We start from the raw sequence: 27,310 nt of genomic DNA, 5'->3' as shown, positions 1-27,310 counted from the left end.
AATACATTCATGATTCCACGGACAATTACCATGTTACTCCACTTAAGAAACCAGCCTTCTTCTGTATTTATCCATCACGCCATATCAGATTTGGGGTGGGAACAACAGTGGGATAGGGAAAGGAGCGACACAACTTTGGACCTTAAGTTAGCTAATACAGCATAACGTAGGGGTGTGGAAACAGACAGAAGGGGAAGTCATCAGCTATTTCTTCGCCGTTACTTCTGTCCTTTACCTTGGTTTCTAATATAGATTTTTATGTATAAGGATCTCTAAGGAACACCAGTAAAGTGAAGGGAAAACCCAACTGCTTGCTCTGGTGGTTTGAAGCACAGTATAGATTAATTGCAGCTCTCCAGTGTTGAAAACTAACCCCTGAATACATAATCATCATAGATAACTGCTGAACAAAACAGCTGTTCAGGCACCCTATTACACATATTTATAGTGGTGGCAATTTAGGAAAAAAAGATACAGCTTTACAAAGAGAGTTAAAAAGTGATGCAATTTGCAACACACTCACACACACACAAAACAACCATAAAGCTCCCCTGCTGCACTGGCACAGTATTGTAATATATGTTGGCATTATGTCAGGAAAAGCAGTTTCCTAGATTCAGCCACATTAATGTTCATCCTAATGAACTCTCTGGAGGAACTGTCATAAATGACAGAATATCATAAAAGAGCTTCGCTTCCAATAAAGGCCAGCGATAGCATACACAATGATTATATTCAAGGGACAAGCTCTGATCTGTAATGTTTCGAGGCAAGGCAGTGATATTTCTGCTTTATCAGTTATTCATTGGGTTAAGCTTGTTCCTTTCATCTCTGCAGTAGCATTTGAAGTAGGAGTCAAGCTAAAGAACTTTAAAGATGTCCTCTAAAGTTATTAAAGATAATAATTGGAATAGTTCTTTCAGCTGACAATATAGTCAATGGCTAAAATTATTTAAGCTTTTAAAAATCAGATAATAAACAAAGTTTCTTCCTACTGGTAATCAGCTCATTTGGTTGCTAAGATCTTCTTAAATAAAGTCAGCTTGATTAACTCCAGACTAGTTATAGAATGTTGTTCAGTGTTGTGCAGGGTCTTGTTTGTTGTTTTTTTTTTTTTTGAGAATATTTACCTTTTTTTCTTGTGAGAATATTTACTGAACATTAAATGTGGCCTAAAACCCATGTAAAGAAAGACAAAAGAACACTCTTCAGTGATCTGGCTACAACCCCCCATGATGATAACCATGCCCACTGCATCCAGATGTTACACAGAAAGGAAAACTACAGCAGCATAAAGCAAACACCTGCTTTAAGTGCTAAAAAGCCAGTCTACCTCCTACATCTGCTTGCAGTGACACAAAATTATCTCGGCTTTGAGTGACATACAGCTAAGGGAGGTAGGTGGTTAGGGAAGAAAACTTCTGTAGTAACCACTCCGTCTTGCCAGAAATCTCAGATTTAGAGAATTTAATGGATCTGTAAGCTTTAAGGAAACTCTCAGTCAGTTCCTTGGGCTTGGCAAATACACTCTGGACCAGAACGTTAGTGGCTACCTGAGCCACAATTCAGGCGAGGCAGATGAGCACAGCTCCATGCAGCTGGACGACAGCAAACTGCATTAATGATAGAGCTGATCCTACACAATTCACGAGCTGTCAAAGTATTGCCAGATAGCAGCAAACAAATGAGTCAGCTTACCGCGACTGAATGCTGTGCATAACCAGGGAGATTACCTTAACCCAGAGCAACACACCCAACAGCCAGCTGGATGCTCGTGTGTTCATACTTATGTGGCTGAACACCAAAACAGCTCTGGTGGGCAAGTTCTTCAGCTGCAGCGGCCTGGACACGCTTTGGGAAGACCAGAACTGCCCCCATGGCCCCTACCAGAGGGCCTGTTCCCCCGTTTCGCCCCCCGCCCCCGAATGAGGGCAGACCCATCTGAGGTACGGGTCTGGCAGAGACAGGTAAGTACATCTGCTGCTGCTTGCACACCAGCCCCAGCACAGTGGAAGGTTCGCCCCCTACCATCCCCTGTAACATAGATCTTTCCCCTTCCGTTTCACTTCATTTCTTTGCTCTCTCCTTTCCTGCTTTAGCCTAGTTTGGCTCCCTTTGATATTTTCCACCTCCTGCCCTCTGTCTCCCCAGCTGATAACGAATGGAGTGCACGTGATTCCAAGTCATGCTGTCACAAACAAGATATCTGAGTGACTCTGTAATTAGTCCAAACCAGTTCCATCATTTCTTTTTGAAAAGAGCAATTTTATATAAATTACAACTGCAATCTAGTTTCCAAAGAAACAGATACTCGAGTTCTGAATCCAGATTCCAGCCCCCGTGCCGTAGCTGCCTTCACCCTCTGTGCAGGATACAAACCCACATTGCAGAGTACAGGTAAAAAACACAGAGTAACTTCTTCACCACTTCCATGTCCAGCAAGGAACAAGATGCTGGATGTGCTGTGCTTCACACACACCATATCTAATAATAGTCCTTTGAAGCCAGCATATGCTGGGATAAATTAAATGTATCTTCTAACTCCTCTCTGACCAGCATTGTGACAACAGTGCAGCAAAAGCAAGGCTGTGATTCCCACCTTGCTTCCTGGACTGCGATGCAGCTTTTCAGGAAATCACACTCCCCCCTGCCCCAGTCTCCATCCCTGCTCTATCTTTCTTTGTTTTTTTCCCCTCTAACACCTACAAACGAACGGGCAAAATGAGCTAATATAGTCTCCTCTGAGTTCAAAGCAATTTAGCAAGTAGAAGTCCACATTTAATAATCTTACCACCTCCATCATCCTGACAGCATGCCTTCAGCAAGCCACTGAAGTCTAAAATTTAGTGTGGGATATGAGTTGGGAAGGCCTGTCCCAGTCAGCAGTGAGCCAGTTTCACAGCTTACCTGTCAGCTGCAATCAGGCATCCAAAAATTCTTCTGCTGCAGATCTAAAAAAAAAAAAAAAAAGAAAAAAAAAATCAATCACTATCATTCTGATGTGAGAAAATCCCCAGTGCTCCAGATATGCCAGGTAATTCATCACTTCCTCATAACATATATCAGTCCCTTGCTCCTAATCAAAAATAAAACCACCAAGAATCAAACATATGGAAGGCAATGCTGTCTCTATGGAGCCCTCCAACCCCCAGCCTGAGAAAACTAACAATAATTATTATAAAGCAGCCCCTCCTGAAGGCATCAAGTACATGTCAATGCAAAGAAGTTTTAAAAGAAGGAATTCTTCTTCTAAGATTAAGAGCAAGAATGCTCGGGAGGCAGCCCAAGGCCAAACCTTTTAGGAGTCTTCAGAGGATCTCCAAAGGGTATGAGACAGCCCCCACCACTGCCAAGCAGAACCAGGTCACCAGCCAGAAGCCAGCTCTCACTTGTAGCTACTGAGCTCTGGGAAGTCAGCTACAGGAACCCAGGAGGTGCTGGGGCAAGGACAGCTCCTTCATTTTACCTCCCGCCTTCATTTCTACCTCCTTCACGCTCACCTTCGTTTTACCCACCCACTAAATCCATCACGCCCCCACATCTCCTCACCCCAAGTACCCTGCTGACCCTGGCACGTCAGAGGGCAACGGAGCCCACCTGAGCTCAGACTTGCCCCTGAGAGGTGCCTCGCGATTTCACCGTTACACAAGGAGCAACGTCACCAGCATCTGCCTTTGGGGGGCTGACGTTAGGTGGAAAGAGCTCCCGTAAAGGCTGTTACGGACCCCTGTGCACCAGGAGACATGTTAGCTCCCAGGCCACAACAGCTGCACGTGTGTTGTGCTGCAGGTTAATTAAATCACTTCATTGGCATCTGTGATTGAAAAGCAAAGCTGGGATTGGAGTCACCATTTGTGAAAAGCAGACTTCCATTTTTTAGGCTTCCTAAGCAGCAGGAAATACAAATGCTGGCAAAGAAAATGTAAATGCAGCCTTTCCTTCCTCGTGGCTTGTTCCCGAAAAATAAACCTGAGATTCCTTTAAAAAATGGTCCTGATCCATGTATTTCTAGCTTTTTACTCACTGCTTGAACAAATGATGTGCTCCCAGAATACCCTCCATCTGCCAAATGCTTACAGAAATTTTGGTTTGCTCTTCACTTATCATATTAATGAACTGCCCTGAAGCGTACCTTTCACTTCTCACCTCTCACTTGTTTAGCAACTCTGTCTTGCCACGTTTGCTAATTATTGCAGACATTTTTGTTTAAGGAAGATTTGCTCCTTTCCTGTCAACCTTCTTTTTCTACTTGAGCCTTCTGTAAAGTTGCTCATCAAAGTAACCACAATCTGCCTGGTTTGTATATGTAAGAACAAAGACAGCTAAGTGGGAAACAAATGGGCAGTATTACAACACAGGGTGTTCTTGCCTTGCAAGTTCTCTACCTTGACCTTACTGGGAGTGTTTAGTTACAGGGGGACGTTAAGGCCAGCTACCCCTTCACCAGCTGCCCTGTGTCGCACTGAACATAGTCATTTGTATGGGGGAGACCATTACATGAAGCATCAGAGGTGGAATACGAGCACTGTTTATATAAAGTAGCAGATGGTGGAATTACATAATCTTAGATGTTATATATGCATATGTATATTTATATATCAACTTCAGCAAGGATATAGGAAATCAGATTGCAGGGACAATGCCTACTGCTAGTTACGGTGTGAGTCTATGAACTGTGCACCAAGTTAAATGTATTTCCGGATGCTCTCTCTCAAAAAGAAAAAAACTTAGGTGCAGATTTCGTTCTCGAACCTTATCTCAGTGGAAACTAAAGGGAAATAATTTGTGCTAAAGCTCATCAGAAGGAAAGCAAAGAAATTATCGCTGCGTTTCACGAAGTTTTACAAGAGCAGCTGCAGGCCCACTTGTAATGCTTCGCGGCGGTTTTCCCAGTACCCGCACCTCTGGCTGGTGCCAGCCCTGCCCTAGAGAGGTGCGGGGAAGGGGCCGGGCAGCACCGCCGCAGCCAGTCCCGTGGCGCGGCTCCGGGTGCCGCAGCCAGGCCTGCAGCCGTGCAGGCGGCCGTGGGGCTGCCCGCCGCCCAGCCTCCCCGGGACGCAGTACCCACACCGCGGCCACGTCCCCACCGCCAGAGGAGACGACGGCACGCGGCAGGAGGAGGCCCCAGAGAACATCCAGTAACTGTCTTAGGCGGCTCCACGGCTCTTAAACGGTCTGCGTAGTGCGAGAGCTACAAACCATGCGAGACACAAACTTTCCAGTGTGGCCTCTGCTATTCTAATAAAAGTCTTTAACACAGTCGGTTAGGTCTAAATGCCACTCCGAGGAATTAACATGAAGAAAAGCTTTGTTTGACCTTCCTTTTGGAGCACGTCAGGCTTTCAAGAAAGCAAGCACTTGCCTTCCTTACCTTTTATCCCTGCCGCTGAGATGAAGAGAAGAAATTCTATAGGACCTGGACACAAGCAGCTATTTAGAACAGATAAAGGAAGCTTACTCAGGAAACAATCTTGAAAGCCTTCAGGACAATCCTAGTGATGCACCGAGTGTTTGGCAGATTGGGCTATAAAACAGCATTTGCTTCATTTGTAAGCGTATAGCACACTTCAATGAGTAAATGTCTGGGGTCAGATGTAAGGCATCACTGCAGAGTTGAGCTCTCTTGAAAGCAGCAATGCATACAGCCAAATCTGTAAAAGAGTACAAAATACCAGGTAGCCACTGCATGCAGAATGCCTTGGAAAATGTGGCCAAACCTGATGGATGTTGATGATGCTCTGAAAACCTAGCCTGAAGACCTGTAGCTGCAGTTCTGGGTAAGCTGTTAGGTACTGCCCGAGATGAGAGATGGGCACTGTTTGGAACCTGCTGTTGCGCGTTCGCCGCATCCATGGTGGCCAGGAGCAGAACCTGGATGCTGCTGCTGGCGTCTCTTGTCATATACTGCCAGGAAGAACAATAGGACCGTGGATCTTAGGTTCGTGCTGAAGCCAGCTTGGTACTCGGGGCATCCAGCTGGAAGCAACTGTCTTAATTCATACGTGAAAAAAACAATGTTGACCTATGCTTTCAGAAAAAATGTCATACTTCAGTGCTGATGTTTGACCTGTTACCCAAAACAGAGCGAGCTGAGCATGTTCGCCAAAGCCACGTATGTTATAACGCATAGCAGCAGCTGAAGATTTGCCCAATAGCTGGATCACATCACTCAAAAGCCACAGACCCAGAAGCCCCATGGCCCTAGGCAGCAACGAGCCTGTCGTGGCTTATTGGTCACCCCACGACACGATCTGTTTGTTCACAAGGAGACATGAGCGTGCCGGGGTGCCGGCGGCTCCCCGCGCCCCGCAGGGCAGCACATCAGGCACCACCGCGCTGGCGGGGAACACGTGCCACCCGCAGCCTGCCAGCCTTGTCTGTGGGGAGCTGGAGGTGCCTGCACGCTGCCTTGGGAGCAGCCAGGCATGCACCAGGCGCATCCTCTCGCCAGCACGGTGAAGCAGCGACGAGCTTGCACAACAGGCTCTCGGAGCGCCTGCGGGGTCTCCAGGGCCAGCAGGCCCGTGGATAGCACCCCAGAGCACATGGCACCACAACTGTCACCGAAATGGGCTGAGACCTGTAAGGGCTGTGTCCGGCCTGGATCCTAACTTGTCTGAACAGTTTTCACACTAAAAATGTCACGTGTTACATGTACGTGCAGTTTGGCTGGATGTGCATGTATTTATTCTGTCAGGTACGTGTGTGCACACAAACGTGTATATACAAAGGCGTTGTATAACAGTGCCTTTGCTGGACCCGCTCACACCAAGGACGCAGTCCCACTGGTGTCCTACCAACAAGCTACCGGTGTCAGCAGCTAAAGGGCAGCTTCACGCGGGCAGCACCCCCGCGGCGCCGAGGGGACACGGGTGCCGAAGGAGTGGGCCTCGCGCTGGGCGAGACAGGGCGGCGGGGCCCTGGGCCCGCAGAGCAGCCGTCTGTCTGCCTCTCCGTCTGGCTGCATGTCACAAATGGCACCAGAAGCTGTCCTTCCACTTGCTCTCTGTTTCAGCACGTGAATAGTTACTAGCACAGATCTTCTGAGGATAACTAGCCATTTTGGAAGAGGCTAATATCGATATCATCTCTGGAAGCTGATGTTACGCTTGAAAATGGCTGTTGGCCTTTAAATGCAGAAAGAAACAAGAGAAGGCTTTGAGCGCACATTAATTTAAAATGTAATTTTCATCCTCTGCCTAGGACTCACGTGGGATTTATGCTATTAAATATTAAATACCAAGACCTTTATGCAATGAGGCAGCTTTATTGAATAAAATTATATCAAACAATGAAATCAGAAGCTTTGCAGACATTAACCACGTAATAGGTTTCAGAAAATATTCCAGTTTAAGGACCCAGAGGAAAAACGTCTTTCAGCCAGTGACGTGCTTGGAGAACTCCTCGTCCAGGGGAGAGGCGCTAACTGCCTGCTCAGCACACAGGCTGTGGGCAAGATGGCCCTTTCCTAGTTACACTTAATTATGTTTATCACTCATTATGTAGGCAAAACTATCATCGAAGACAGAGGTTTTTACTTCTCTGATACATCTAAAGCTGAAATAAATGTTTTGTTCTTGTTACTCAGTAAAGAATTCACATAAAATAAGGTGTTTCTGAAATTCAGCTCATTTTCCAATTTGTGTAAAACCCAAGAGCAAATTACAACTTTTTTTTTTCTTACATTGTACTCTTGGGAATTGTTCTGAATACTCCGCATAAGAACAGTTATTACCTTGTTGAGACTGGCTGTCGAAGTGACATGGCGCTGCTTTCATTCCATGTCTGGATGGGAATACAAGCACTTCTTGAGCGATTACCAAAACTGACTTCTAATTAACATTGGTGCCACTAAATCTCAATTCTCCAAGGCTTTCAAATAAACAAGAACAATAGAGCTCCAAACACAGACAAGACAAATGTGCTATACTACACAAATTTTCACCAATTTCACTTTTGTCTTTGGGTGGGAAGGGGAAATACATTCCGGGGCTGAACAGCTGAACTTCAAGGGATTCTGTTTCCCTTCTTCTTTGTACTAGCCCTGGCTCTCAGCTTCTCAACACCGAAGCATTTCCAAATTCAGACTGAATATGACTATATAGCAGAACACCACCAGTCTAAAAAAGCAGGAGGGGGGAGCAGATACCCCCACAGGTAATAATCCTTTCCATCCATTTATAATACCACTCTACATTTGATTTTGACATATTCAGGAATAATTTAAAAACAGATGTAAATTATAATTTTGACACATTTTAAATATTTTATATGCTTTTTGAAGGAAGCAATTTTTCTGATGTAATTTCTATTTCAGTAAAAACTTCCAATTTTGACAGATGTCAAAAGCTGCTTTTGAAAGCACTTACTGTAAATAAAATTATTATTATTTTATGTAATTAAGACTGAAAAGTAAGCAACTGAAATTCCTTTCCGCACCACTACCATCGATAGAAAGACATTAACTTTTATAAAAGCCCTTGAAAATCACAAGCATTTTGGCTGCTGCTCCAAAAAAATAATAGTATTGACGTTTCATTTCATGCAAAGCAACATTCAATCGCTCCTGTCAGCCACGTGTCAGTTTGCTGTGCATGAGATGCCAGAACCACTTGGAAGCGCTTAGCACAGCTCCAGGAAACTTCCCCTGGCAGGTGCGATGCAGTGGTCACTATTTCCTGGGCGTGATCACTAGTTTCTGGTGTTGCAAAAGCAGCAGCAGCACTCTGGTGTGCCTTTCTGTCACGCTGCAAGTCCCTTTCCACTGTTGTCTCTGTCCTTCTGGAATTGTCCAGGCTTCTGACTTTCTGCACATCCAGTTGGACAGGTAAGGGGGGACACAACCATCTGTACGAGAAGTTATTATTAACGGCCGTTTTGTGTAACAGTCTCAGAGCAACCATGCACTGAAAATAACCTTTCAGACACTAGGTCTTTCTCTCCAGTCAACTGCAATGATGGAATCAACAAAGATAAGGTTCTTTCTTCAATCTGAATGTTCATTCTTAATATTGCAATAGGCTTTTTCACTTGAGGTTTCCCAAATTTAATGAATATTTAGTAATGTGTTTTTCCCTTAGCTTCTCTTAGGACTTAAAGCAATGTGATATAATGGTTATTATCCTACTTCACAGCCTGACTGATATCCGGATGTAATAACAGTTAATTCAACTCTACAATTGTGGGCAATCCAGGGACTAGTAATGCCGATGAAAAGAACATCATTGATTTAAATTGACCATATCAGATAATACCCTGATTTCAGGAAATGTGCTTAAATGTAGCCTGGAATACAGTTCAGCTTAAACACAGATTAAGTACCTATGTGATGTGACTTAAAATGGTACTTGTCATTATATCTGGAGTTCACGTGTTTAAATATTTTCCTAAAACAAAATGTTTAAGTTTCCTGTTACAAGAGTGTCATTTACTAGCATGTTTCCAAGGCACGGATAGGCGGTAGGTAAAAGCTCCTTGATATCAGAGCAGAAGAGACTGTTCCTATTGTTGACCAACCCATTTATATTCCAATTTTAACTGAACTGTATTATGCTTCAACATATTTTGTGTAAATGCGTGGTTTGTATGAAAGAACCGAGCATTTCCAGGTCCGCTTCCTGATTATTATCTCGGAATACTGCAAAGAGGGTATGTAAAATAACTATTTCCTTCATGCACTTTTTCCTTATGCCAGCACGTGCGTTCCTTGGGACCCCAGGCATCTATACTCACTCCTTCCCAATGCTTGTACGCAGTGAGCACGTAAGGCCTTCCTACCCTCAAATCCCAGTGCTTTATTCTACATCCACCTGATTAAACCGCAGCCCCAAGAGCCTTGAAGAGACAGGCAGAAATTGCTCTTACCGCTTACAGCCGCGCTGGGATCAGGACCATGCTGAAGACTCATGCCCTCTGCTCCATCAGGAGGACCCGAAGGGTGGTTACTACAGCACAGCTGTTACCGCACTTTGCTTTAGCAAAGGGTAGTTCTTCTTCCCTTCTAGCTTTTGTATTACAACACCCTCTCTAGCCAAATCAAATGTTTGTTATTTTCAGCTTTTGCTACTTCAAATAAATAAGTAAATAAAACCCAGCAGAATAAAAACATCCATGTGCAGAAACAAGGGTATGAAGCAGAACAGGCTTTGGCACCTGAAGCCTGTGAAGGGTGTTTCCCGAATGCAACCTGTGAGGTGAGAGAGAGACTGTACTAAAAGGGAGCAGGATTCCAGAATCCTTTCGTCATCTCAGCACATCTCAGCCCCACCGCTCAGTCCTACCCCCGGGCTGCCCAGCAGCAGAGGTGGAGCTACAGGACACGGAACGGGGCTGTCAGCCCCACAGCATCTGCGCTGCCAGTCTGGGGAGCGCCGCCGGAGCGCTGTGACCCTGGGGACACCAGTGCCACCGCCACCACCTCACCTCGACAGCTTTCTCTGCCGAGACACTGAACGAAGTTGGGGGTGGCGCGGCTCAGCTCAGAGGGGCCACAGAGGCACGCCTTCTGGTCAGGTCAGTCTTTGCTTTTTAACAAACATGACTTCTGTCTCCACTTCTGAAAGCAGTCTTAAGTTCGCAACACGCTGCACGAAAGAGAAGGAAGAAGAAGCTGTTGCTGAATAACATTTTTTTCTGGCCACCCGGTGTGCCAATTTTCTCAAAAAAATGAGTAATTCTAATGGGCAGTGCAAAACAATAGATTGCACCAAGATAAGTAGTTTGACAGGAAAGGTTTGATTTGAATTCAAAGAGAAAAAAAAGTGGTAGAACCTAAGCGAGATGGCTAACCATGAAGTAGGCTTTGCTGTAAGTGCAGTGAAAAGGCTAATTCATCAGGCTGTAATGAGAATCTCATTGTCATTCGTCTTTTATGTGAACATTTGCAGGCAAGAGCCTGGACATCAGGGGAAAGCCCTGTAATTAATTTATCTCTTTTGTGTAAAAGGTAACAGATCTGAATGATGGGTTCTGTCCCAGCACAGCTGCCTCAGATAAAAATCAAGCAGATTAGTTACAGGTCTGATTTCTACCTTCCTTCAAAGGGAAAAAAAAATAGCTGCAGAAAAATTGGAAGCATGAAAAATACATACTTCAGAAAAGCAGAGAGAGAAATTTACCTCCAAGAAATCACATCAGTGAGAACTAAAACTCTCTCCAACTCAGGAGGAGGGAGGTTGGGAAGCAGAATTTATTTGCAGTGGGACAGTTTTATTGTCTACCTCAAGGTATCGAGTTAGGATTAAGACTAAATAATGGAGGCAGCGATCAAAGCAATTTACCATGGATAATTTGCCCTCAACTTCAGTCTTTGCATATTCAGAAGACAAAGTCATCTCCCTACAACTGCAAAGCCCTGGCTTACTCTCTGTTGCGATGGCTTTAATCAAGGTCCTTTTATTAAAAAAAAAAAAGTGCTTGTATTAAGGTGCAGTCAAAGCACTGGAGAACCTGACTTCACACAATTCATACAGCCCCAAGCTTTGGGACATAAACTGACATCTAGCTGCAGGCAGTTAGCGAGGAGTTCCCCCTCTGCAAGGAGAGGCTCTGCTGCTGAAGCTACGACTTCCCGCGCTTCTTGGGATTCTGGGAGGCGTGGACGGCTGGTTTCATCCATGGTAGCAGATGTAGTTGAGGATTTCGAAACACCAGCGCATTTCTAGCTTCAACTGTCCCCTTGCACTTGCCAGAAAAGCTGCAGAACGGCCCTGAGCCTCTGCTGCCAGCAGCAGCCCCCAGTGCGGAGGCTCGGCATGGAGAATGGGTGCACCCAGAGTGCCCTGCAGTGACCACCCCTCCCTGAGGAGCCGTGGGGCACAGAAAGCTGGGAGGCACGGGACGGCCAGACACCCTGGCCTTTCTCGCGGCTCCCGGGGTTTAACACGATCCTCAGATGAGTCTTTCTACGAGCGCGATCTGCCAGCAGACCGCAGCGCATCGCTCCACCAGAGGAGCGGGCCTGCGCACCCGCAGAGCCCCGCACCTCCCGCGTGCCCGCTGCCGGGGCCTCTGCAGGCTGCGAGCTTCCTGCGCTGCAGCTTGAGGCGGCTCCGGTACCGCAGGGCGAGCTCCCCAGCTCACTTCATCATCATTTATCACTGCGGGACAAACACAGCGATCAGAGGATTAACAACAGTGACATTAAGCTCAGCGAGTTAAACTCTCACCCAGCAGGACGGTGAGCTTTCCGGTTCAGATAACAACAGGCTCTTCTGCGACCGAGGACGCGATACGTTCAGTGCTGCTGCTGAGGCGGGGTGGTGGCTGCTTCGGCACTGCTTCGGCAGCGGTGTCAGCACCCCGCCACCCGTCTCATCACCACCTATTTTAGCTGAGATGCTCCTCTTCTGACAGGAAGAATGATCTGTCCCCCTGCCTAAACAACCACGTTTAATAGACAGTCCCTTTAAACCCCCCCCAAGTGCCATGAGATAATCCCTTCCTCAGCTATCTAGTAGGATGCGCGTGCTACAGTAGCCCTGCTCTGCATTCCAGCCCTGAGTAACTAAAGTTTGCCTCGAGGGTATCATTTCTCTGCAGCTGAAGTCAACAGCAAAATATTCATTGACTTCAGTGCTCCCAGACTATGCCTTGAAAAGAAACCATCCAAATGAAGTGAAACGAAAGAAATAAAAGGACACTGCCCAGAGTAAGTGGATTTAGACCCCCTGCCTCCTGCTGCAATTTCAATTCCAGAATTTTAAGATGTTAAAAAGAAATTTAAAAAAATATATATTTCTGCAAACTGTCCTCACTTCTGTGGACCAGATGTTACAAACAGGATTAGGATTTGCAGTTAAGTACTGGCACTCCACTGAGATCAGGTGCCACCCCAACTAACCACCTTAGGGTGGGAGGGGGCTTGGAGCATCTACTCATAACCTCACCTCTGCTGTGCTAAAATATACATTGCATCTTTAAGGAAAGAATATAAATTAGATCTAGAAAATATGAGCTCCTGTTGTTGAGCTCACATCTCAACCTGGAGACATCAAATCAGATCAGAACAGGGGAACAGCTTGGGAGCCAGTGAGGTAATGAAGCAAAGCCTGTCAGTGGTTGCTCAAAGGGAGAACATCCTCAACAACCTGGGAATGGATATGAAATGAGGCAAGCCCCCTGAATTCACACTTGATAGCTGATTTCCACATGCTGTGGGACCTCGTTTCTGACCTAGGAGACAACACTGAGCACCCCAGCTAATGCCCATGCTGTGCCTGTATGGTATGAACAGGCTTAAAAGCACTAGGGAAAAAAAAAAAGTCATGTGAGATCTGTTGATGATCAGCACAAAACAGTCCTGAAATTGACAGCCGCCCATAAAGTTAATCAACAACATGATGGTATGCGAGAGAGAAGAGTTCAACGTGATTTTATTTGTTTTAGCAGCAATAAATCTGAGTGAAAATTGCAGAGAACCTGCTGATCTCTGCATTCAAGCTGGGTCAGGGTTCCCAAGAAATGACTAAATGATGATCATTTAAAAGTAATTCTGCAGGAGCATCAGAGGACTCAGAGGAATGGTGGAGAATTGCCTGAACTGCCCAAATGCAGGCCACAGAGATGATTCATGCCCTTCAGCAGCTTCTCATCCAGAGATGTACTTGTTCTGGGTCCAGCTGAACATGTGCATTTAACAGCGAGCACATGAAGATTGCCCTGTTGTCAGAAGGCTTCCCACTTCGCAGCACCAAACCCCAGGTGGATAAACGAGCAAGTGAGTATATATAAAGACAAGGGAGCAGGACAGTCGGGTCTGCATAAATTAGTAGTCAGAGCAGATAATGTATCAATACGTAAAGAGAAGAAAGAGCAGACCGGGTCGCTGTTTGCGGCCAATGCATTAGGTGAGCTTATTAGAGAGACAAGAAGGAAATTACAGTCAGTGGAAAATGAGGTAGCTGATGTCTGGAAATGGAGAAACATCCTGTTGACCACGACAGACTCACCAGGCTTCTCCTGCTCTGCACAGGGATCACATGAGGCCAGAAGGTAGAACTGAATTTTAGAAAGACGAAAGCACAGCAAGACAGAAACAGAAGAGGCACAGAAACACTGACAAGCCCCCCCCAAAAAAAACCAAAAAAAAACAAAAACAAAAAACTAAAGCAACTTGAGTATGTTCCTAGCTTCCAAGAGATGGTGATCTTATTTTTCCTCCTTCACATCATCATGCAACTCTTCAGATTAAAAAAAACACAAACAGAACTCTAGCAAATACACTGATACAATCCACAAAGTTGCAGTTCTCTAGTGAATTTATATTTTCTTTTCCATTTGCTGGTGTGTTTGGAAGTCAGCCTGCAAAGATGTTCTTGCCAGCTGGGAAATCCCAGAGGACATGTTCCTTCCTCTGCTTTGCTGGCAACCATGAGAAAAATTATAATGAATGACCTCTTTTCTTTTTCCCTTCTGCACCAGCTGGCTCCAATACCCTTTCCCAACCTCTGCCTGCATCCTCTGCTAAAACAGAATCTTATTTCCTAGATAAACAGACTTCTTTGGGTTTCTCGAGATAATGCTTAATTAGAAAAAAAGTATAAAGGAAATATTTTGCATGGCCTTTCCTCTTTTAAATGCACTTAGTCCTTTGTTTCAAAAGCTATTGAAATAAACCATTTTCCTCTCTTCTGTTAATCCCATCTCTCTGCACATCCTTCTAAACTGGCCACGCTGAATTCCATTAGATAACCTTCAAACGGGGGAAGTGCGGCTCTGTGGGATTTCTCTGATGAAAAATTTTTTACCAGAATAAAAACACTGAATCAATCTTCTGAAAAACATACAGGGAAAAACAAAAAAAAAACACACACACACAAAAAAAAACCACACCAGACTTTTAACTGTTTTTTCTTGATTCTCTATGCCAACTGAATTTTGACAGAGTTGAATTCAGCTTTTTCTGGACAGTGACCCACTTCTTTCACCTTGGCCCTCCAGGAGGAGACATCCCCTGGGGAGCGCTCACCTCCGCAGCCCCCAGGGCACGACGCCACAGCACAGGCAGCGCCCCTGCCCGCTCCCCCCGGGGCTCGGAGCAGAGCCTGCAGCACAGCACAAGGGAGCTGGGAGTTAAACGCCTCTGAAGGGAAAGCTGCCTGGACTGAGAAACGTTTGACCTTTCCAGATTCAGATTCTTACTGGCTCACATCTCAAGCAGAAAAACCTTACAGACATACAGATGCAGAAGAACGAACTTCATGGGTTGTATTTATTTTTCTTAACAATGATTACCTTTACAATGCCAAGTGGTAGGACATCTAAATAGCCACAAAGCCAAGAACGAAGCTTTGCTGTAAACCTTGGCTGCAAGTCCTCCACGCCAGCACTGACCATGGCTGGCACGCAGCAAGGAGAGAATGTGGCTCATGCTTCTGTAGAGAGACACTGCTAAAAGACAAGAAAAACTTCAGAAGGAAGAACTCAGCCTTCAGAACAGCCAAGAGGATGATGGTTCTGCAAAAAACGGTACTGGATGGAAGATCTCCCCCCTTTCCTTCTTCATGAGTCCCCCCCCCCCCCCCCCCCCCCCCTTTTCAGGTGTTTTGGTTCAAGTCCAGTTTGCTCTCTCAGGAGGACAGGTTACTTAGCCACTGAAATTAAACTTTGATTGTTGTATTAATATTGATGCTATCATTGTGTGAATCATGATTCTAGTAGAAGGAATAATTTCACTTTCTTTAAAATATTGATTTTGGAAAGATACCAAAGCGTAGGCATATGGGGCTCAATTCCTGCTGTCAGAGCAGCTCAGGAGAGCATCACTGGATATGCCAGGGCACAATGGAGATCAGAAAGAGCAGAGGGAAATTCTAGGCTAGTGTTTCAGTACACCCACCCTCAGCTGAGTGCACAAATTCAGAATGGCACAAAAACGTTATTACATTTGAATGAGTTGATGCTCTCCTCCTGTGCACAGGAGTATTTGATGACAGAGCCCTATCAAGTTGTCACTTGCACTTATTGCTGTAACCCACTGGATAAATCAGCTCACCTTTCAACTTTCTGAATGTTGAAAGCATTTAGGAAATTAAGGCCCGATTTTCTTTTTCTACCTCTTTTTCCTCCTTTGCTAAAGCCTGTCACATTTCAGTTAAAATGTTTCAAATTTTCTTCTCCACTTTCACAACCCTTTCCTGAACTAGTTCGTTTAAGAAAGAAAGAAAAGAAAGAAGTCAAACACTTTTTGCATCAGCATTTCATTGTCACTAAACGCGTTTCTCTTGGAGCCCTCTTGGTTTCACTGAGACTAACTGAGGAGACACAAGCTCCCAGCACAAGGAAAATATGATTTTGCTGTTTTGCAAAACTTCAGCCTAGGCCAACGGGCTTACGCTGCCAGCCGTGCAGGAAAGGTTTTTAGTTAAGTCTTTGCTGGAATGATGCATCTCCGTCTCCCTGTATCTGCGCCCATGGACAGAAGCTGTTGATGGGCACTAAACAAGCAGAAATTACCCACGTCTCCCACGTTTACAGTTGGCAGTAGCAACTTTTTGTTTATCTAGTTTTAAATGACACAATGGAATACACAATTTTTCTCTTGGCAGAAGAGTTCTGCGCATCCGCATCTGAGACCTGTCCCCTGATGCTTACTCCTCACAGGAGCGCAGCTGTCTGGAGGAGCTCACCTCATCTGGAGGTCAGCTCCCTTACACTGCACACACAGCCATGGGAGACTTCCAAGGCTATGAACATGGGTGTCACAAACCCTGTCAGAAATCGTCAAGAATAAGGTCAGAAACGGGAAGTAGTCATGAACGTAGAGCTCTCTTCAAACAAAGACTGACTCGGAATACTTGCCACATAAAATGCAAGAAATAGGTTATATAAGTAACATTCTGTGAAAATTTCTTTAATGGTTGTGCTTTGACACATCTTTAAGATCATAAACTTCATTCTTTTTAATGTTTTTGGTAAGACTTGTAATGAAAAAAGACAATTCTGAAGTTCTGACATTAATAAGTCTATTGTAAAAAGGTCACCTTCCCCTAAGAATGTTTTATTATCAGCGGAGCAGAATAGCTCTGAATATGTAATGACTTTTATCTGATGATTGCCCTGTATTCTTTTCTAAAGAAAGAAGACTTTAGATGTTGATAATTTACATATAAGCACTGAAGTGCTTGGCAGCAGAAAAACAAACTGGTTCAGAGAAATTAATTATAGAGCAGCTATAGAAGATGCATGAAAATTAACTTCTGATCTTCATGTGTCTCTAAGAGATACTAAAAATCACCACAAGACTGACTGACCTCCAGGACTCAGTTGAAGTAGGAAATGTGCAGTAGAGATTCAGTTTCTGTATAAATAATTGCAAAACCTGTGTCTCATTTGCACGCTGTTTTTCCACGTCGGTGTAGAAACTCCACCGTTCATATTGAGCAGTATATAAAGGATCAGGAGGTGCACAGAGAAAATATAATTTTAATGACACCAAGAACTCAGGCTAACAACTAAGACCAAAAACTATACATAAAACCAGAACAAACTGAAGGCCGCTGTCCCACTGACCTTACAGACTGGGAGCGACAACTGGGAACCACACGGACAGGAGCAAAGCAGGGACGCGGAGGGCACGTGAAGCCATCGGGCCGTCTGTGAGCGCGGCGCTGAAGGGTTTACACGTCGGGGAGAGAACCGATCCTGCCTGCGAGCTGAAGCGACTCTGCAGTTCAGAAGCGCTCCTCCTGTCTCTGTCATGGCAGAGTGGCAGCTCCCCTGAAAACGATGCACGTTTTGCCACTCATTTCAAATTAGGTTTCCCCAGGAGAACTGTGTGTTCCTGAACAGCTATGCCAAAGCTTGTTTGTTGTTTTGAGTCATTAAATTACATTGCACCTAATTACTCCCAATCTACCACCAATGAAGATCTTTTCCAACAAATGCTGCCTCTGTTTAGAAACCGTTTTTATATACTAATGGTTTTTATCTCAAGAAAGCTTTTCAAAGACCGCTTAAACAACATCATGCTCCATTTGGCAGGGACACACATGGTGTAAGTATATTTTTAATTCATTTTTTCAAGAAAAATGTTTTTGTAAGAGTGCTATCTAGGACAATAGCACAAAAGCTTCACCTTGTGCAAAGGCCATTTATCTGGGGGCCATTTAAATGAATTTAATCAGTGAGACTTTGCCGTGTCAATCCATCAGTATTTCAAAGCAAACTGTATAGATAGATTAACAAAGGCTGCTACCTGTTGCAAACCAGTAGCACCTGACTCCACCCTAAAAGCCACTTCCCTATTCTACAGGTGGGGAGGAATACAGGTATGGGTGAACTGGGGGGTTGTTCCATTTCATCTTAGCACTTGGAAGCGACCAGGCTACCATTAGTGGCACCAGCTTAAGAAATTATGCCCTGTACGTTTCTGTTAATCCCAGGCACATGCATTTCCAAGCAGGTTCAAAGACTGAGAGCCAAGCGATGCAATTTGCTGCCCAGAGAGGTTATGGCATCTCCAAAAATCAGGGTCTTCAGGAAAGTGAACGCAAACATGCAGAAACAACTCAGTTTAACCAGCCCTGCGTAGGGAGAAGGGTGCGCGTTAGACAACCGATATTTCTCAGCAGTATGCCATCTTCCATCAAGATGTCCAGTTCTTTTTACATGCCAAGGTATCAGAAAACGAACAGGAACAGTTTTGAGGCATAAGTGAGAGTCTGAGAAAGGGGGATGGAAAAGAAACAGAAAACCCTAAGGGCAGGACTGGCAGATCACCTCCTTTATCAAAAAGTCGGTAGGATTTAAACTGCGAGGAGAAGCAAGGCTGAACTAGGAGAAGCGAAGACAAAGGCAACTCAGCCTGCAGTAAGAGCATGAGAATATGCAACTCTCCTGCAGATCTTTATGAATCAGATTAGCTGAAGTCAGATTTTTAAGGTGCTTCCAAGCATGCCCTATGCCATTTGCACCAATTACAGGGCTGTCGTCAAGTCTGCCTTCCAGTTCGGAGCTTAATGTGAAACAGGAGGAGCCTTAACATCTTTGTATGAGGAAATGAGTATTTAACCTAATTTTTCCAAATCCTAATTGCATCCTTATTTTTCCTAATACTGAGCTAATAAATGGGGCATTTCAGATTTTACTGTGGAACTTCAGCACACCATTAAAAAAAACAACCTCACCACCACAACAGATTAAGCAACCATTAGATATACTGCTCATTCTCAGCCAATGCAACTCAAAAGCCGCGTTTCACAGATGGGTTTAGCAATTGATGTTCTGCGTGGGCAGGAGCAGCAGGGTGGGCTGATTAAAACAGAGTAACAACATCATTTGGGGCTGCTTTTTCCATTTCATTGTAAGTTTGAGACAGTTTGTGCTTTCTCCTTTGTCACCAGTGCATCTTTTCAGATGGAAAAAAATCCTGCTACAGTGACTGTCCCCAGAACCCAGTTAACTCATGAATGAAGCAATGACATTTAAGGCCATGGGCACTGGGGTGTTTGTGTTAAACTGAGCTCCCTCATGTCTCCATTAAAGAATGAACCACTGACAGATTTAAACATTTTTATGGTTTCTATGAAACTTACTTCATTTTTCATCCTGCCATGGATGAAACACTTTCTTAATGCCTTTTACATCAAAGAAATCATTTCTTTACGTGGTATCATCCCATCTGCTTTCCATTCCCAATCTTTGTTCCCTTAGAAGGCTGAGCATCAGTTGGTATTCAGTGAAGAAACTGTCATTACTTTTATTAATTATATCACATTGCTCAACACCCAAGATAAGGGGATTACTGTCCTCAGTACCAAACACAAGTAGATACAGTTCTCATCAGAAGAGAGACCGAGAGGAGTAGATAAACAAGACCAGGGGCTTTGCCAGTAAAAGATGCCTTTTTAATCAGCACTTCTATGCTCTGAACTCTGCTTAGAGCCCTGGCAATAAAATAATGCATTGCTACCAGCAGAAGCAATGCGTCTCCCCAGGCACCACTCCTATCCTGGCAGTGCCATGCTGCATGTACATGTGCAAGTATTCACTCACACCCATTTCTCCCTGCAACATCAGCGTACACAGCCGTTGCTTTCCTGTCTCAAAATCTCCATCAAGTTTCAAAAATTCACAGATACGCACTTGCAAAGCTAATTGGTATGTTGTTGTCTGAATTTAGTCAAACCCCAGTAAGAACAGATAAAAGGTCACGCTCAGAGGCTGCTAAGGAGATACAGAAACCTGAATATGTCTGAGAAGAGATTGTCAAGCAGGCAGGTAGGACCTGCAGCACGTCTGGAGGAGCTAGAGGTGTCTTTGAGCCCCGATGCTGCTGCTGCACTGCCCAGAACACCCAAGGCAAATGCAGGTGTTCGCCCGCCATGTTCAGCGGGGGCCCTGGCTCTGGCAGCAAACAGCGACTGCCACACGTACACACAGGAGGGAAGGCCCTTTTATTATGGTGACTTAGAGGAGCGCAGCAAGGGTGTAAGGCTTAAGCAGCTTTTCTAAAGCATGCAGCAGAGCTCAGAGTGGAACACGAGCACCTCAAATTCAAGTATTTGTTCATGTGTTGGAAAGTCTTTTTTTTTTTTTAATGGTACCAGCCTGCAACAGCACAGATTTCCAGCTCTTCAGCATTTAAAAAATAAATAAATCAGTACATCTTTTAATATCTGTTGACCTCTAGAACAAAATCCCTCTAACCAATGATTTTGCACTGCAACAGTAGAAGGCTCCTGCTCAGCTTACTGAGGCTGTAATCTTCAGAATACAGCTAGCATAGCAAAAGCAACAAGACTTGGATGATAATTTGTTCTGTAAGTACCGTGATATCAGAGCTTCTCCCTGCAAATCTGCAAACTCCAGCAGCTGCAGTGGAGTGTGAGAAACCCCAGAATGCATCAGAACAAATAAAAATTGAGTAATACTGTCCTTCTGACATTGCAGCTAGTCACATTTCAATTCCCACTATGTATTTCTAAAGATCCAGTAAAAAAAAAAAAAAAAAGCCTATTCAATGAAATTTGATTTACCTCTACTCATTCAGTTCCCATATATCAAAGGCAGTACAATCTATGTAATTGACAGCTGGTCTGGGACCTTCTCTACAGCTTTGGGAAAGAAACAAGACAGAGATACCTACACCCTCACTTCACCTGGAGCTAGAAGTTTGCAAATCACAAGCACTGAATTTGGGAAGGATGGCTAACAGCGATACAGCCTTTAGACTGAGAAAACTGTACACGGAGAGAAAACTTGGGGGTGCTGCTGCTTCCTTTTGTCTCTCTTTTTTTTTTTGGTGATGGTGGTTTTTTTTGTTGTTGATTTTATTTATTTAAGAGGAATAGACCTGGAAAAGGACATACCTGTACAGCCCAATTCCCAATTGCACATTTCACTTTTGAGCCCAGAGATGAACAGGCTGCAGCAGAGTGAATTGTTACAATCACATTGAAAATTCAAGAGAACTCATTATCCTAAATTTAATTGTTCCTTCCAAAAATTCCATCAGAGTCATTATGATGGTTCCTTTTTTGACAAGGTTTGAGCTCCTCCAGAGAGCAGCTGTACAATAGCAATAACAATGATAAAGTTGCTGTCTAAAGCTCCACTGGACATCAGAAATAAGTAGACTAAATTCACACTTACAGCTACTTTTTAAAGAAAATTATCATTGTACCATAACGGTAGAGCTTATGATACATCCTTACGGAGTTAACTAAACACAAGCTTACTGTAAATGGAATGCTAGCCTTGCAAACACAGGCCTCTGAAGGGTCTGAATCACAGTGTTGATGAGAAAACTGACTACAAAGCTAAACAAAACTCATTATTTTGATAGAGACAAACTATCTGAAAAAGAGCTACAAGAAAAAATGAAGTATTCACAAATTCACACTGAAGGGAAGAAATATATTTAGCCAAAAACATCAAGATGGGATTATTTTTTGATTGTCATACAGCAGAGCAAGTGCACAGAAGCTCTCTCTCATAACCATGGCCCACAATTTTTTCAGCACACGCAGCATTCCAAATGCTGAATGCTGTTAAATAAGAATTTATGTAGTGTCTAGGACTTGGCTGACTGCTCTCTCACCGTGAACTTCTTCCATTGGAAGAGAGGGGCTGGAACCACTATAATTACCTTTGTGTCCTGGCATTTCTCAGTCCTGGAAGGCAGAAAACCACAGAAGCTGATGCGCACTGGGCAGACTATTCCCATGATGGACCTCGTGTGCTCTGTTAGACAACAGATAGTTTAGCAAAGAAAATGAAAATCTCCAGGATACTCCACTTTTCTTACCAGAGGCCATGTTTAGATAGCATTCTGATCACCATGAAAAACATGGTCACCTTCCTGTGCAATCTCAGTTCATCCACCTCAAACACTGATCCACTGAAATTGTAGTCAGAGGCTGCTTTAGGAAGTATATGGGTTATACAGTACTGTTTTATGCTTCATTTACCTGCCTGCCACTGTGTGACACGAACAAATGAACCACGAGGACTCTTTCATCTGGCAATGGCAGGCGGGAGGGAAATATATATATTATCATATACACAAATACACACTGGATAGAGCATATATGTGTGTGCATATATACACATGACACACACCTATCTGACCTGCACAGAAATTTTAGGGGCACGTAGGACAAACAAGAAAGGAAATCCTAATCTACTGCTTTTCCTTTCTCATGCTGATCAAATAGTCATAACTGAGTATACAAGAACAGTATTTTGTTTGTATTAAAAGTTTAATAGGCTAAGGTGTCGGCAAATTCCCAAGTTTTCTTCAGGAACATAAAAACCTGAAATTTTATCCCCAAGTGTTACCGTCTCTAGATTTGGAAACCGTCGGTTTCCTGTCCATCACACTGCTCCTGCCCAGTGGTGCAACGTGCCAGCCAGGCACGCTCAGCCTACACCACCCCATGCAACCATCAAGGTCCAGAACGCAGTCCTGCAACACCAACAGACAGACCACAGCGAGCCGATCGCAGGTTCTCTGGAGGACAGACCTTTTACGCACAGAGTCTTTTCAAGCCACTGCAGGTTTCAGATAAGAGATGAGGAATTTATTCACGCTTCTTGCAAGTCATATTTGACTGGGATTCTTGTATTTCTCAGAGGATTGTACTGTCAGGTGATGCACAAATGTTATGCATTTAAACAGTCTGTTTTGCAATATTGTATCCATTTAAGTTGGCTTTATTACACTTCAGTGTGTTGCATATACTCAGCTTGACTTTCTTCTCACAGAATTTCATAGATACAGAACCCAGTTATTGCATATCTTAATTCTATTGCCTGAACGCTAGGCGGGAACAGCCATCTTAGCAAGACTCCTCCAATACAGAGAAATACTCCTGATACAGAGATTCCTCTGGTACAGAGAAATATTATCTTTCCTTCACAAAAGCACAGAACGCAAAGAGTTGGACTCAATGATCCTCGCGGGTCCCTTCCAACTCTGGATATTCTGCAATTCTGTGATCTGCAAAAACTAGGCATAGGTTTCATCTGAATCTCAGGCCTAACATGTGAGGGCACAATTCCCGCTGCACAGCTGACTTCTCGGTCAGGTCTAGCTCATCAGCACCCCCAGCTTCACCAGTCAAGGCCCTTGCTGCCCCTGTGCGCACGCGGGTCTGCCTGTGCTTTTCCAGCACATCGCTGCACCTCAGACCCATGCAGCCCTCCTTGCCTGCGTCCCACGGATGGGACTAGCGCTAACCCCGTGAGATGGGTGCCCACAGCTCTGCCCGCGCACTGCGGAAGGGTTCAGAGGCTCCAGGGGCTCCAGGGGCTGGGGACAGCAGTGCTCACCATCACGCTTCAGGTCCCTGCGTACAAGGGCACCTGTCGATACCCAGAGGCCCACACATCTCCACTGCTGCTTTAGCCGTAGCCAGAACCCAGCCTGCTGTCTCTTTTACACTACATTTTGCTTTTCTGACTTTTGAGTAGACAACCAACAACACCAAAAAAAAGGCACTGCACAAAACAAAGCGTCATACCCCCCCCCCCCCCCCCCGCCAATAATTCTACCGCTTGCTACCGGATTTCATTTTATCAAGCAATGATAATCCTGGATAACAAAAAAAATGGGAGGGGAGGGGTTCCAGGGAGCAGAGCCGTGCTTTGCATTGGAAGGGTGAGAGGACGATAAAGCGTTGGTTCCCCCCCACACCCTGCAGTTAGGGCAGGGCAGGTTCAGCAGCCAGCACCTCGGGGGTGCCCACAGTCAGCAGCATCACAGACAGGCAGGCACTGGGGTTTCCCACGGCAAGGCCGCCTAATGGTTTGGAAGCACCCATTTCTAGAAACACCTGGTCGCTCCTCTCCTCTGCACTGCACGGCTCCCCTGCTAGGAGCGGAGGCAGCCGCTGACACGGCACAGCTGCGCAGGGCACCGCAGGCGGACCGCGGGGGCTGGGGGTCTCCAGCCTGGGCCCAGTGCCTCGCCCCCCGGCCCAAGCAGCCCCGGGCAGCACCACAGCCGCAGGCCCCGGTGCGCGGTGCTGCGGTGCCGCGCGGCTCAGCGTGGGTGAGGCGAAGCTGCCAGTTACCTCAGAGCAGCCCTCGCTGCCTGCTCTCACGTTAACAAACGGCCCCCGTGACCCAGCGAGGCCTAATCAAAACCAGTATCACCAAATTCCCAGCTCCCCTGGCCTGCTGGAAGCATAAGAAAACCAGGAGAAGATTCACTGCCACAGATGCCGAGGAAAGGCAGGACACTGACGAGGTCAGTGTTCCCTAAGGGACTTGAAACAGCAGCAGAGCTTAGGACAGAAAACCAACTGCACGTGAGTTACGCGGAAGGAATTAGAACCCTCGGGCCTCACACGCCTGCCTTAAACCACGGCGGATTTTCTCGGTTAACGCTTCTCTGGTCGCGGGGACCCCCGGCTGCAGGCCCACGCGGAGGCAGGCCCCCCGAGCACAGCGCGCGGCCCCGGCGCGGCCGCGCGGCGGCCGCCCCTCACCTGCCCGCCCCCCACCTGCCCGCCCGGGAGCCCCGCGGCCCCGCCGCCGGCGCGAAGCCTCCAGGAGCCCCCGGAGCGGGCGCGAGGCCCCCCGAAGGCAGAGGGGCGGCGGCGGCTCCAGGGCGCCCAGCAGCCAGCCGCACCTGCGGGGCTGGGCACGCCGGATCCGCCGCCAACCCTTCCATCCTTTCTAATCCCACACGGTTACTACAGAAATATCGCCATACGCGGAGGCCCGCGGTTAGGAAAACACCTTAAAAAGTACCTCAAGGCAACGGCTCTCCTCAGCAAAGGAACCCCCTGCGTGCTGGGACTGGCGAGACTTAACGCATCGCAGTTTTCTTGAGGACAAGTAACATAAGCACAGGCTAACTTTCAGGGTGTGTGTTAAACAGAGCTATATGCAGGTGAATACCATCAACCGAATTTGTAATTAATTCCAGCAACTCAGCAGCTGTAGGAGTGAAATCACTGGAGCTTCGCTGGTTTATGAGACCTATAGGCGTGTGGCCATTTATCTACCAAATCATGCCACAGGTTTGTTATGCAGTGTAATGACTACTGTAGAGATGCTGTTCGCAAGCTGCAAAGAACCAGAACGACATTTTAACTGAAATTCCACTTCAGCACCCAGGAGTTAAGTGGGACATAATATATAAAATCTGTACTAATTTCTCCTAAACTTTTCAGTATTTCCACTCAGAGTCAGTAAAACTGCCTTTCAGTGCCCTGATAGGTCATGGTGAAAGAGCATAGAAACTTGAGCTGCATCTGGGCCATGCAGCGCACTCGGTACTTCGAAGCGTGCTGGGTATGTCCCAGCATGCACCACTAAATAAACCAAAGCCAAAGCGAAAAGTTACTTTGAATTATTATTAACAAGCACTGCACTATTTTAATTGGCCCCCTGATGAATTCTGGCCTAAGAGTGGGGACACTAAATTGCCTCACTGTGTGAAATTTCTGTTTGACTTCAACGGTAAAAAAAGCCTCCAAAAGATACAAACAGCACCAACGTGCATAATATTCTCTCAGACCGCATGGGGAGAGCTGATAGTACACCAGGTCTGTTGAGAGCTCTTCAGACGTCCTGTCAACTACACCGACACAGAACTCGGGAAGCCCTCAGAGCTCACACAGTGAAACAAAGTCGTTCATCATCTTGTGTTTGAAAGGAAGATCTTGAAGAGCAAGGTGTAATTAATTCAAGTGTTCCTGAGAGCTCCAGTTTAGATGAAAATGTTCAGCTTTGAATTTCACCCTCTGCCCCCCCACCCAAAAAAAAAACAAACAAAAAAAACCAATGCTATTTAAATTCTGTGTCACCAAACCAGCAATGCTTGTTTTCTAGCCAGGGTAAGTGAAAAGGGATTTATGCACTCCTGTGGTGGTTCCCCTTCCTCCTCAGGTGTCCCGATGCATCCGGAGCAGAGGCCAAGGTCTGGGAAAACCCAGGCTGATCTGTGCTCTGCATGGAAACCACACGCCTCAGCTGAGCTGCTCCTGCAAGTAGGGCAAAAGGCTTGTTTGCCAGGGCCACCCTCACGTGCTAGGTGTCAGGGAGGAGAAGGGAAAGGGCACCTTCAAGGACAGAGGGGATGAATCCAGGGCATGCAACCAGGCCATTAGTTTGGAAAAAAAACATCTGAAGTTTTCTGCAATCTACACACTGAAAAAAAAAATAATTAAATAAGTAAAAAGGCAACAGAACAATCAAAATGATTAGGGGCAAAAATCTGTAAATGCAGTGATGCTGGGAGTCTGCTGTAGTCAGGAAGCGTTGTACTGGAAGGTACAGACAGAGACAGAGCCACAACGCTATTAAAGAAAAAAATGCTATTGGAAATTGTGTAATCCTAGAGATTTTAACTTCCCCCATCTAAACTGGTGAAAATGCTACCAGTATTGGTACAGTCAAATCTCCCTGGATGCAATGGATAGCTGGAACTGAATCAGGATGAAGAGATGTTATTGGTTTTTTTTTGAGTCAATCTTTGTGCATGCTATTTTGATGTGGACAAAATTGAATTTCATTCATTCAGTTTCCTATTTAGGTTAGGAAACAGAAGAAAAAAATGTTGCAATTGATGCCAAATATTTTTATTCCAACTTTGACCTGCAGCATAGGCTAATTCATATTTTTGAGCCTGAATGGAAGCTTTACATTAAATATAAGCCATTTACACTCCAGTAATGGGTTGTTTGGCAGCTGTCTGATATACGTGGCCTCATTCAGGCAACTCTGTGGCATTGGCATGACATTTATTTTAACCAGGTCTGTTTCTCCAGCAGAACCTGGCATTTGAGGGTGTTCCCTGGTGCTGCAGCAAGCCCAGGAACTAAGCAAACCCAGTATGCTTATATGGAATAGTTTA

General features: G+C 45.4%; 2 long non-coding RNA genes across 7 annotated transcripts in view; both read right to left on the bottom strand.

Annotated features, from left to right (window-relative positions):
• LOC308180605 overlaps positions 1 to 27,310 on the bottom strand; it is a 193,693-nt gene that overhangs the window by 84,201 nt on the left and 82,182 nt on the right. For all 6 annotated transcript variants that reach the window (XR_013941055.1, XR_013941056.1, XR_013941057.1 and 3 more), the window contains exon 5: positions 2,908 to 2,951. This is a non-coding gene — a long non-coding RNA (uncharacterized lncRNA). The remainder of the gene's footprint in view (positions 1 to 2,907; positions 2,952 to 27,310) is intronic.
• LOC308180608 lies at positions 5,934 to 27,201 on the bottom strand. The gene is made up of 3 exons (XR_013941071.1): positions 25,201 to 27,201; positions 9,865 to 12,098; positions 5,934 to 8,847 (listed from the first exon to the last, which is right to left on the bottom strand). It is a non-coding gene; the product is annotated as an uncharacterized lncRNA (long non-coding RNA).

The sequence above is a fragment of the Anser brachyrhynchus genome, assembly GCF_964034855.1.
Source record: "Anser brachyrhynchus genome assembly, chromosome: 20".
Lineage (NCBI taxonomy): Eukaryota > Metazoa > Chordata > Aves > Anseriformes > Anatidae > Anser > Anser brachyrhynchus.
This window is presented reverse-complemented; position numbering and strand designations above follow the sequence as displayed.